Source organism: Pteropus alecto, unplaced genomic scaffold, assembly GCF_000325575.1.
Source record: "Pteropus alecto unplaced genomic scaffold, ASM32557v1 scaffold72, whole genome shotgun sequence".
NCBI classification, from domain to species: domain Eukaryota; kingdom Metazoa; phylum Chordata; class Mammalia; order Chiroptera; family Pteropodidae; genus Pteropus; species Pteropus alecto.
In genome coordinates this window covers 9,590,157-9,604,334 of record NW_006436811.1, presented here as the reverse complement: position 1 = coordinate 9,604,334, position 14,178 = coordinate 9,590,157, and positions in this window count along the sequence as shown.

Here is a 14,178-nt window from a genome sequence, read left to right as displayed (position 1 = left end):
AAGTTTCTCTTCTTCCTGCATTTTCTCTATATCTTGTCAGTGTGAGATGTCTATTTGTGGATTTGAAAGGAGTCGTCACTGGAGACGTTTTTCTCCATGAGAGGAGAACTCTGCGCGGCTGGAAGGTGGACTATCTTAGCACCATAATTTTACACTCCATGAGCAGGACACAAGGAGTCAGAAGACACCTGGAAATCTATTAATAACCGCTTAAATGTTCTACTCTGTTTCCTCTGGAAACTCTCCCCGTTATTCATAAAAAAATTATTGGCATTTATATAAAATTATGAATTGAAGCTAATAGATTTAGCTGCTGTTTATTAAATGAAGTTACCTCTTTTATTTTTCTGTAGGAAAAAATGTCAGTAATTAGAAGTTAAAGCACTTTGAGATCTGTTATAATCTTGACCCATAATCAAGGACTACCAAAGATAATTGCTCCAACTCTGAGAAATAGCCAAAATCCTAGAGAAGGAAAAATTAAGTGAATGAAAGTTTCAGAGCGACAACTCAAAAATGGCTAGAGAGGGAGAACATGGAAGGACCTGTCATCAGTGGAAATCAGACAACCACTGGCATTCGATATGTTCAATTTCTGGAAACCAACCACCGGCCCCTTAATCAAGCATTTATCCAGCTCCTCTGTACTGAACACCACATACAGCTCTTGAGGAAATGATCAAGAATATATATAAATTCAAAAAGTTACATTTGTATGTGTATACTATGTATATGTACTTAAACATGTATATTTACAATCACACCTGAAAACAAATATATTCTATAGTTTGCCTTAGGCACAGTCTATATAATGCAGTTTCAAAGCTATAGAAATCTCCACTAACAATCAAGAGAGTTTTCTCCCTTGTTTGCTACATCTTGAACTGATTCACGAGGGCGAAATGCTTAAATGGGGACTGCTGGACAGAGATGCATCGTTAACTTAAGGGATATATGCCTGGAACTAATACTTTCTCTTACTAGAGGCTCATAAAGTGGAAGGAAAGAAAGAAAGGAGCTTTTAGAGATACTAAATTCAGAGGAGGAAACTTCATGTACTTCATAATTTTGTACAGACCTGGACATGCATATTTCTAATTTATCTCCACTTTAAGAGAGGAAGATTTTGAGGATACAGACAGATTTTCCTCCTTTTTTGTTTTTCTTCTAATTCTTTTTTGAGAAACTAGCAAAAGCTTTAAAAATTTTATCAGAAAAAAAATGTACATATACACATTTACCCAAACACTGAAGGATAATTTCAGGGGTTCAAAGACTCTCTGAAATCTATCCAAGATGGCAGGTTGAGGGCCGGTGACCAAGAGTTTGTTTCATCACTAGAATAATGGGTGTTTGTTAGAAGCTCTGAATGTGATGCGTGCTTTCATGTCAGTTGGAAAGAAGACGTGAGAAAAGGTCTAGAAATAAAATTACTGAGTGGCATACAGAGCAAGTTGGTTTGTTTGGAATGAAATATGCAAATGGATAAAACAGAAGAGAGAATAAAAAAATTTTAACCAATGCCATGAACAAGTGCAATTTGTGGGATGCAATTCACAGAACAAATTTATTTCCTTCTCTCATTGTTCTTTTAGTGCTCTGTGAACTAAATTTCCCCCTGCCTGTGCATGAAAACGGGCAGTTACAGTACTCTGCAGAACACAAGCCAGAGATTAGATCACTTTAAGTCACAAAATTGCCTCATTTTGGTACTTAAAATACTCAATTTCATATATAGAAGTTAAATCTTCCAACTTCTGCTGGGGTGGGGAGGAGAATTTGGGCTTCTTCCTGCTTTGATTCTCTTCCCCAGCTCACAAATTATCTCTGGATCTTTTACATGTTTAATGTGTAGAAAGTATTTAACATGATCTTGAGCATTTAAATGTTTGTAAGTTCTACTGTTCGATTTACCTTACAACCCACTTTAGAACCAGACATTTACTACTATAGGGTAAAAATTATACAACACTCTAAATTTACAGAAAAAAAAATATTTGTATGGTTTTATAGAAATGAAAACATAAAATGGAGAAACATTCATAAATTTAGATAAAATAGTTGTGAACCCATATATAAAGCTTTAATTTAACCAATTTAACAAACACTACTGCCACTTTTTTGAGCACGTTACAAACTAACTCATTTAATCCTTACAAAAAGAGCCAGGATTCAAGCCTAGACAGCACGGCTCTTAGTATGATTACTCTTGGCCACTACGCTATACTTCCTCTCAAGATAATCAGAATCCCTAAGGAATTCTAAAAGAAGAAACTGTGCATCTGGATTCCAGTCTGTCATTTCAACCACGCTGTTGCTCCCACTCCCAAATGCTTTGCTTCTCTGTAGCTCTGTCCTCTCACCCAACAAATCAGATCATTTCAATTTCCTACTTAAAACCTTTCGTATTTTTTTATTACTCACCAAGACCACATTTCTTAGTGATGTATGAAAAGCCTTTCATAGTCTAGTTTCTTTTAACCTCCTGTATCTCATCCCCTGTCATTTCACCAAACGCTCCTCTCCATCATACCGTGGCATTGCTCCTTGCCAGTGCTCTGAACTATGCTAATGAAAATGCTATTTCATGTCTCTACACCACTCTATCCAGATGGAAATATCTCTCTCATGTGTACTTTTATAGTCTTCAATCTATAACTGGATTTCTTTTTCTTTTCTGTAGCCATCCTTGACCCATCCATTCACGCACCCTCTATCTATCCATGCATTCACCACATATTCACCAAGTGCCACAGGTCTCAGACAGTGTTCCCGATGCTTGAATATAGTGGTGACCAAAGTAGATACAAATCTGCATTTCCTTTCTGGTGCTCTCTTAATCCCTGGGGATACATCCATTTCATTATATCATTTTGTAATAGTTTATTTACATGTCTCTCTTAAACTATGATCTGAGATCCTCCCGGGTCCCAGAACAGGCCTTTTAATCGATATTATGTTAATTTCTCCAGGTACCTAGCAGAACTTTTAGCATATGTATGATGTTTAAGTGGTGGATTATTAAATTAATTAATAAGTGCATACATTAATGAGAGGTAAATGAATAGATGAATCTAAGAATAATGTTCTTGCTTTAATATTACTTTTGATGTAATTAAAAATTGGTACTAAGGGAACTAATAAGGAAGGTGTTTCTGGAGTTTAGATGTAAGAATTTAAAGTCTGGACTGGTTTCCTAACAGCTGTGGAAATAAACGTGGTGAAGCCAGAAAAGATTTGGCCTGTATTTAAAAGTGTAAATTTGATCTTCTCTGAAGGCAGGGTGAGTGCACTCTTTCAGCTTTAAGACTTGCTCTGTCACCCAGAAAACTCTTGAATTGATCAACATGAAAATCTATAGCAAAGAAAGATAAAAAAATGAAAAGAGAGATTTTAAAAGTTTTCAAGAACTTATGGTTAAATAAATAAATAAATTTCTATTAAAGGCTAGATGCTTTTCTTTGATTTCAAGGGATAATAACTAAGGGTTTTAATAATTAAAAACAAAATAAGTAAAACACCCTGCTAAGCCAAGTTACCCACAGTCTTTTCATGCACAGTAAATTGAATATTCAAAGAAATTAAAAAGAAGGTATATTTAAGATGTTTCTGTTCTTAGTTAATATGAATCTCTGTTAGCATTGTGTTCTGTGCTTTCAGTACATTTTCTTAAATTCATCATCTGGTCTTTAGAGAATTATAAGCAACTCAAACCCGTATTTTTGTTAAATCTTGTTATGCTTATCTAGTTAAATAAATAAAATGATGATTTCTTTGATGTTACTGTATCGAGGATTAAATTTCCTCTAAGGAAATTATTCATATCCTTTCCACAATACGGTGAAAACGATGAGTCACCTGCCATTGACCTTCACATGTTTATGTGTACTTATCTAAACCACACATCTGTTCTTTATTTTCCAATAAAGAGACCATATGCCCCTTGACTCACATTTAAGAGCATGATGTTCTAAAACAAACACACTAAAGTTAATTTAGGGGATAAAATGAACTTTGAAGAGGATTCACATTCAATACTCTAGCTGTGAAAAATAGCAGAATTTATTCTTAAATTCAAGTGACATTTCATCTTCTCTTGTATGATGCTCTGGTGAATAAAACAGTTTAATAAAATAAATTTTTAATAAAGCTAAAAGTCAGTACCCATTAGGTGTGAGTTTTTAGTAAAAAGTTACATAATGGCTTTAATTTTTTTGTCCATATTCATAGCAAATATTTCAAACCTCAGAATAAATCTCTTAAAATTTTCTCAAACTTAATATTTTACACTTTTAAGTCAGACAATTGCAAACCCTCAGAAATATTAGCCACAACTCTGAAAATTACAAATAATAACCAAATAATGTTGTATATTTGAAAATATTCTACTTTAAAGAAACATTTACATTATTAACTTTCATTTGCTCCTTATAACAATCCATAACGTAGGAAGGACTATTATGATCTGGGCTCTACATATGAGGAAACTGAAGTTCAAAGAGTTTAAACAAATAGTCTGAAGTCTTAATAACAGAGAAGACAAAATTTGAAGCCAGGTCCTCTGCCAAATGTGATGCTGAAAAACACAGTGATGGTTCAGAAAAGTGGAAGATGATGAATTAAGTCATATGAAGATGCTCGTTCTCAATAAACAGAAGATATGATCATTGAGGTATATGTCAATTGATATTATCTATCTATCTAGATATATATTTTCTTAAATTCAACCAAACCACAGCAGAACAGTAGATTCAATATATCTCTTTCGAATTTCATGGCTGAAGTTGACAAATATAAAAAGGTACAGAGGAGTTTTAATATAGATAATTGGACTCCAAACCCAAGAAATAAATATTATTTTCAAATAGTCATGGGAATATAAAAAAGATTATGTATATTAGAGGACTAGAAAATCTGATAAATTTATAGTAAAAAATAGTTCCATCGGTTGTAATAAAAAGAGAGTCCTCTGAATATAATCATTAGGAAATAAAAAATAATAATAGCAAACAAGTCACTCTCTACCATAACACTTGAATTAAAGTGAAAATAAAGATGAAATAAAAGATACTTTGAAATTAATGTCAATGAAAATGCTATATGTCAAAACTTATTAAACATTGCTAAATCTATAACATAGAAGATATTTTATGGTTTTAAAATTTGTATTAATAAATAGAAAATATTTAAAAGCACTGAACTAAAAGTGAGATCTGTAAATTAGAAAAGATGATAAAATATCTGAAAAAAAGAAATAAAGATAAAAAGATAAAGATAAAAGCAAAAACTAACGAATTAAGTAAGAACAACACTATCAGCACCACAACCACCACAAACCCATACAGTTCTGGTTCCTTAAAGTGAACAATAAAACAGATAAATGTTTCAATCACATATGACTAAGTGGAAAAAATAAAGAAGAAAAACACATCATTAGTGAGAAATAAATTATAAAATATATAAGCACAAAATAGACAAATTTTAATTATCCTTTTCATAATATGCAGCTAATAATATAAATTAGAACTGTAGATACTGACATAAAAATGATTTGATTAAAATCATCTCTGCTTAATAAAAATTAAACAATATTTTTTGAGTAGTCAGGAGAGTGTCTTAGAATAATATATATTCACAGTTTGAATAAGGAAGACAACAATCTTAATGGCTTAATCTCTTTCCTGCCTCATATACTCAAAACATGATCTTCCATGAGGAAAAACCAACACCACAATAGTGTTTACGCTAAGAAAGTCCCTGATAGAGTGTAGAGAATAAAATCAAAACATCAGTTTTCATAGCTAGAGAAGACATACTTTTGCCATATACATACATACATACATACATACATATATATACCCATTCCCGAATATTTTGCAATGTTTCATCATTTTCATCCTTGTATTTTGGTGTTAAGTAGAAATAAGATACAGAATAACAAGAAGAACAGAGTCTTATATAAAATCTGATGCATACCAAATTATTAACAGTGGTTAGCTTTGAGAACTGTCGGGTAAGATTACAGGAAGACTTTCGACTTTATATACGTCTGTAATATTTAAACTCACGAAAACATATTTTTATTAAGCCAAGTAAAAAAATAGTTCATACTCTTTGATCTATAATTCAAAGTAGTCTCTTTTAGGGAAAAAAAATAAGAGATGAAAACAGTAGCCTAAATCAGAGTACTCTTATCACTTCATAATAGTGAATAACTCTGTATAACCCAAATATTCAACAATATAGTTATCTTAATTATGGTGCATTAAAACAGTATACCTCTTCAAAAGAAATGGTTACAAAGAATGCTTAATAGCCAGAGAAATGTGTATAATTACATATTTTATTTACCTTATATTATAGATATTAATAAATATTAAATATTTTATATGCTTTAGAAAATTCAATATTCATAACACATCTCAAAAAAGTTTCAAAATGGAGGTGCAGAAAAAGTTGAAGTAAAATTATGAAAGTTTTTAATTTTCTTCTTTTCACTTTCTGTATTTTCCAAATATCCTCTAATATTAGAGATCACTTTTATAATTGGAAAAATATTTAAATGCTATTATACCTACTAAATATTTTAATTAACATCAATTTAATCATCTACTTTAGAGTTTAATAGGCTCCTTGAAGGCTTATTTTAGAATTTGCTTTTTAATGGTCTTGCTATTTGATATTTTAATCAACTATATTTATAGGAAAAGGCTTGAAAGAAATCTATTAAAATTTTAACAATTGTTTTGGTACCATGGGCAATTCTTTGGTTCCTCTTCATTCTTCTTATATTTTCCAAGCTTACTATGGTGAGCATGTTATTACAGTTTTATGCAAGCTATGGTAAGACTCTTTTATAAGCAGAATCTAGTTACTTTTAACCTTTGCTAGACCTTAATCTATTCTTGTGTTCTAAGGTACAGGTATATAGCTAGGGTGATGAATGGATGGATAGGAAGGAAGGAAGGAAGAAAGGAAGGAAGGAACAAGGAAGAAAGGAAGGAAAGAAGAATCCTGAACTTTTCTATGTGTCTTATGATATCACATTTAATCTTCACAACTACTTCATTTACATGTAGGAACACTGAGGCACAGAGAGCTTAAGTCATTTGCCATCTTCCTCTCCATTCATTCATCCACCCATCCATTCATATCCATCCATCCATTCAACAGATATTTATTAAGCTTTTACTATTTTCTTGTGATAGACATTAGAAACAGATGAATATACAAGACAGACAAGGTACCTGTCCTCAAGGATCTTAGAACCCAGCATGGAATTAAGCATAGCATAATTAAAATAATTATTCCATACCTAATTGACTACAATTATGAAAAATACATAAAAGAAGTACTTTGGTAGGATAAGAAGTAAGGCTCAGAAATGAAAAAATAAAGTGTCTCTGAAATTCATATAATAGGACCCACTCTTTTTCTGTATCTCCTATTCCACTTACTATAAAATTAAAAATAAAGTGCCTATTGAGCTTGCATTAGATGCCAAAGAGGGAGCTACTTACACAGCTTCATAACACAGAGAAAGCCCAGGCAGGAGACAGATGTTCTTAAGAGTCATACAGAGGTCGCTGTTTTACAAAGGGCAAGTCAAAGTCAGATTAGTGGGAGAAAATTTCCTCTCCTCATATGTAACTTGAGTGTGTGGTCTTCATGAAAAATTAATGCTCACTTAAGTGGGGTGTACTTATTTCCTAATGAAGAAACTAGTACTAAACTTCACATTTACAGTTCGGTCATAATTAAAGTCGTAGTTCAGTTAAAACTAAACCGAAACTAGAATACTGATTTTTGTTCCCTCAGAGAATTGCAGTTTATTGTTCCCTTTTAGGGATAAGTGAGGTCCATTAAGCTCCAATGATATCCAGTTGAAAGAATTCAAGCAAAATCCGGAAGATCTGTTTCCCAGATGAATATGGGATATTTGACTGGGGGCTTTGGACCAGAGGAACATCTAGAAAAAGGAGAGGGATTGAGAAGAGAGGGTCAGCAAAGAAAGAGCATCCACATGTTCCTGCTCATGGAAGTATTAGTCTCTTGTGAGTTAGATTAATATAAGTCAGTCTGCAGAGATGGATCAATTCTGGGTGCTTTGACTAAAGTCAAGATTCTGGACTTCCAAACAGGAAGATCCTCGTTGGACTTTGATAAGTAAGTCAAATTGTTACCACCTTAAGTGATCCTTCCTGAGTTACTAACCACCTTTCCTAGGTAACAGTCTTAGTTTTACTAATATTTTTGCATTGACTCCATGTTGGAAGGCTCCTTATATTTGGTTTACATCTACTTCCAGGCTTTATAGTTGCACTTAGCAAGAGGAATAGGGAAAAGTATGTCTACTCCATCTTTTAAAGCAGAAGTGAAATTCATTTTTAAAATGTAAAAACGCCCCTGGCTTGCAGGATGGTAGTAGTGATGGATTTGTGGAAGGAAGTAAATCTTGAGGGGAGCGCTGCTTATTTTTCCTCCATGTGACTTCTAAAACCAGGTGACTTCTCAGGAGCTAGTGATTCTTGAAGAAAGAGGCTGTTTTACTTATCAAGAACTTTCTTTCAGGTTTGTAATGCTTAATATTCTTCTCACAGTATATGAGATTATTCAGACACTCATTATAAAAAGGAGAAAAAATAAATTTAAATACTTGATGTTCAAAAAAAAGAATTTTCTTTAATAGATTTTTAAAAAATGATCAATAAGAAAGTATCTGTTATTTTTTTCTTTCAAAGAAACAAGTTCATTCTAAATATAAGAAAATAGATAAAGGAGGAAACAGATTTATCAAGAAGATATATTAGCAAAATAATAGGAAGGGAGTGTAGTAATAGTTAGAAATTAAGGTTTGGGATATTTATATAAGTGGGTTTAGAGGCTGCTGTTCTCAGAAGCCTGAGAAAAAAGAAATATTATCTCTGTGAGAACATTATGAGTTTTCAAAGAGGAACCATAGAAAATGAGAGTGAAATTAACATGAAAGAAATAATAAAATGTAAGCCACAAATATGAGAAACAATATTCTCTAAAATAGAGTTTTCTCCCTTCTTCCTAACTTTATTCTGTCTGGACATTCAATCACAGTAATTTTCTACAACCACGGATAGAGCATTTGTAAAATGATTCACCCAGAATTTCATGTTCTATTTTGTTCATTAATTTAACAGAATTAGATTCATTGTGGAGGACATAATTCTTAAATAAAACATCATAATTAAGAAATTCTCTAGAAATCTAAGGTAATGGTTAGATCATTGAACAATAATGTGGATGTGAATAGCAGCAGAAGAAAATATAAACCTCGTAAATACAAAATGTAGTAATTCTAGCCATATGCAAATGTGATAGCAAACTATTTCTGAGTGCTAAGTCACCAGTGTAGTCCATTAAGTTAAAAGTAAATAAAAAATAAAATTACATTGGAGATTCATAAATGTGTAATAGTTATGACTGATGTTGTGATGAAGTCTCTTTGATATTGTACCATCCAGAATAGTCTTTTGAATAACCATTTATTTATTAAGCAAGTAAACTATTAAAACTATCTTTAATATATTTTAATTGTTAAAGTATTTTATCATGTTCTTATTTATCTATTCTATCATGTAGAAGGAGCTGTACTAGACTCTATGATCAAAAAAAAGAAACAAAAACATTAACACAGGCCCTTTCCACAAGATGTTAGGCAGTGACCTAGAAAACTTGAATTACTTTTTGAAGCTAGTGGGATATTTATTATAAATAAGTATGTTATGATAACACTAACCAGGATACTTACTATCCAAGCATAGTATTTTACAAAATTAGTTGTACTAGAATATATATTTTTTAATTATCATGAATTTAACTGTGAATTAGACATTTTACTCTAATCAGCAGTGACTGTAACATTTCTACAGAGGAGACCCTATGTAAATAGAAAGAAAATGACAGGTTGAGTGAAAATACTGGTTCTGAAACTGATTGGACTTACACAAGTTATTTAATTTCTTTAAGCCTAAATCATTAGCCCAATTTCAAAATCCTTAATTTGAATTAAATCAGGATTCTTAAAATTTTGATGCATTTAAGAACAAAAATTATTCACACCCACATAGCTTACTATCTGCTTTCAGAAAATTGTACTGTTCAGCTATCTTTACTAACATGACTTTACTATTCCAGGAAACTTTTGCTCAAGAAGATAAAAGTTTCAAATAGTTGTATTTTTTTTTTTAAAGGAAGTCCCAACACTCTACCAAAAAAGACATCTTAGTGAAAATCAGACATTCGACTTTTCAATAGTCACCTTTTTCTCTCTCAAACTACTCTTTTCTCCTCATAGAAAGCTTTTAAAACTTTTGCCTAAAAATCTCCACCTTGTTGTGTTCACCAAACCTAAATTGCTATAGCATGGCCCTTATACAACCTTAATCAAGCTCCCACAATGAAAGATTCACCATAAACCATGCTTCCAAACGTCATAAAAATTCCAGCTTTGCCCTTTATCCTTGAAGGAGCTACTAAGATTCTATCAAGATAATGCATTCTCTCATCTTGGAAAGCAAGTTTTGTCTTTTTCACAATTTGTTTTAGTGGCATTTTCAGTGAGACAGCATTCTATAAATTCTTAAGAACTAATAGGAAAATAATGTACTTTCAAAATAGGACATATGATTTTCACATTAAAAAATAGCTACACACGGTAACTACTATAGTATGAGAGAGAAGGAGATGAAACTTAAGCCGCACTATGAAGACCTTAGATTATGTCGTAAAACAAAGTGACAACAACTCCGAGCCTTATCTCCCTTGTTTTACCTTGGTGGCAATTTAATAGAAACTGACCCAGCCATCCTTAATGGTGAAGAGAGAGCCTTTTATATTTTTACCATATAAGTCAAGAATAAGAAAGATTTGAATGCCCCTCAACTAAGAGGTGGCCAGAGTTATGCCCTATCCCACAAAGGGTAGGATGAAAGACATACTAGGAGGTGGGTTCTGTTTGCAAGTAAGACTAGAGCACCTCAGGGAAAACATGCATTAGGCAGTGTGGGCTCATTCCCTAGAGTCCTGGGCAGTAATCAGTCACAGCTTTCCATGATGTCTCAGTGCTGCCCCAGGGGCCCCCTTCAGTGCCCACTCACAAGCCTAGAGTGATTCCTCCCACTCGGTGGGGGCTGGTGGCATATGAGCCTCCTTCTTCTATGCAAAAGGGTGCAATTCCTGGGGGGAGTTGTGTGGCAGAGTCTGGGTGGGGTAGACGAAGGACTGTGTGGGGAAGACTCCTGGAGGGAAGGAATGGAGACATCTGGGAAGAGGCGGCACTCACATAGGACAGTGGCTCTTTCAGATGTCTCTGAGGTAGAGCAAAGCCTCATCCTCTGTTTCTCCCGCATTGTGCCTTTCAGTAAAAGAACATGCTTTCTCATTACTGTTTGTAGTGTGTTTAGTTTGGGGAACACACTAATGGTGAGGATGGCAAAAGTTAGGCACAAAAGAAACTGCAAGTTTGGTTCAATTACTGTGTGGGGATTGGGGCTGGAAGAATAGAAAGGCATCATTTCTCTCTCTTTCTTCCACGTCATCACTGTCATCCATGAAAGCCATACCTTTGGCCATTTCACGTGTTACAAGATCTGGGTCCATGAAAGGATTTGGTGTGATTGCTGGAGAGGACAAGTTTGGAGGCTGTCCATTTATTCATTTAACAGATGATATTAAGGGATTATTACCTACTAAATACAGTGCTTTTGGTGGTGAATAAATTTGTAAGCAAGTAGAAATGGTTCCTGCCCTCATAGAGCAAAGTCTAGCACAGAAGCTGAATGACAATCAAGGAATGTAAACTTACATACCAAATAAGGGCAGCCATAGTGTTCTTCCAAAAATTCTGCAGGTCACAATCAGAGAGGTGAAAAGGCTCCCCCAGGAGGTATGATTGAGCTGGGACCTAAATGAAAAGGAGAAGTTCCTTCGGCATTCATTGTACCTTAGAATCATGAAACATAGATTTGAACCCTGGCTAAGATCTAAGAGTTTTTGAATCTGATGCTTGCTTTCACTTCTAATTGAACTTCACTGGACTTTTACGTTGAACTTGGCACTGAGTTAACTATTTTAACAAATCTTTATTCTGACCAAACAGATTCACGGAGTAAGATCAGACAAAAAAAAAAAAAAAAAAAAAACTTTGGTGAGGAAAGGAAATAATGATAAGACAATATTCTCAAGCAGAGACTTAATGACTTGGACTTCTATTATCTAAACTCAAGTGATGCTATTTGGATTTGACACAGAGATGGAGAGCAGCAATAGACTGACTGTAGGGATTCAAAAAATTATGCTCTGTGATCAAATGGCCTGTTTGCATCTATCCGCATGTTACTGCTTCTTACAAGATGCAGCCTGCTGTTCCCCAGGGTGGATCACTGATGTTCTTAAGGCCATAGGCTTAGTGTCCACCTCCACACAACACACATGGCTAACCCCCTTCTCTCTGCCTCAGTTTACCTTATAAAATGGGCACACTGATAGTAACTACTTCAAAAGATTGCAAAGTAGATTAAAGTAGGTAAGGATAAGGTTTTTAGCGTAGCAGCTAATCAAGACTGACTATGGTTATTAATGGCATCGACTAGTTAACTAATTAAACTAGTTCGAGCAAGTCCCTATATACATAAATGCCCTCTGAGGTGTTTAAAAGATAGACCCAGTTGTTTCACATAGCTCAGAAATTGTGGTACATCTCTTCCTTGCTTTAATCTTGCTCTATTCTTAACTTCATGTCAAGGCCGTCTAGGTGACACACGCAAGCTATTGATACTCCTGTTTTGCATGAGCGCACACACACAGTGAATGTTAAATAGACATTACTAATAAACAACCGAGTTCCAGGAAATAGTCTCTGTATCTGGGGACATCCTCTCCTTTCCAGGATGATACTTGAAAAGACTCGACCTTCCTCTCATGCCAGCTGAGATTACTGAACTGCAGAGAAAAGTTTCTGATAGGAGAGAGTTATACACAAGCTTTTCCTTTGTTTTTTCTTTTCTTTTGGCAGAAATATAAAATACAATTTCCAGACTGTGCTAGTCCCGAAACCAGTTGAGAATGGGGAACTGTTCATTTTGTACGTGGTTTTGTTTTTATAAACTAAATGCATTTCTTATTATCCCTATATTAAAGGCGCATGGCAATGGGCATCCTGCCACAGATTCAGAAGAGCTCGCACTCCACAGACTATTTTTATGTATACCCTGTGTAATACAGAGTCATCTTAACATTTTTAAGTCCCACATGCTCTGCAATGAATGCATCCTGCCTGCCTAGAGAATGGGTAGCTGTCTGCCCCATCCTGAACCATGGGGCCAGTTACCCCAGGAGAGCTGCCCCAAGTGGCCCCAAAAGGTTGGTTACATGTATTCAGCCAGGTTCCCTAAAGGGATCAGATCTGCTCTGTAAGACACCGACAGGCACACAGGATATTTAGAGGCAAAAATCAATGTTCCCAAGGTCTGGAACTTGTATCCTTGCCCACCTGCCAAAGGACTTCTCGTATCCCTCTGTGACCATTAAGCCAGCATTTCATGCAGAGGACAGCATCTTAAACAGATAATTCTCTTCCTTGCTGTCCAGTGGCAGTGTGATACTTAGATACCCCAACATTCATCAATTTTATTTATTCTCTAGAATCCTGCACAATGCTGTGGTGACTCATGGGGGGGCGGTCACTAAATGAGCATTTTTTTAATGATAAAACAATTTATCGAAACTGGCGAGCTGGTGTGTGAAGGACTGAGTTTAAGATGTAATCATAATTCTAAGCCTCTCTATGTGCCAGGCACGATGCAAGCACTTTGGCATATGTGGCCTTCACTGTCTTCGTAAAGCGAGTGCAGTTATGTGTGTTTTGCATGTAAGGACACTGAAGCTCAAAATGTTGTCTAAAATGGTATACTGGCTTCCTGTTGACATGGGATTTGAATTCGTGTCTATATCTCAAGATCAGCTTTCTTTATACAAACCACTTTGAGGATTATAAAATCATCGAAGGATGATATGTCTAAGAAGCAGATTTTGAAGGCACAGTAGAATATGACATTTATTTTGAAAATCTCTGGTCTCGTAAAGTACAGAAAAATAAGTGGAGATATTCAATATGAATCTATATGCATATATATAATATATATA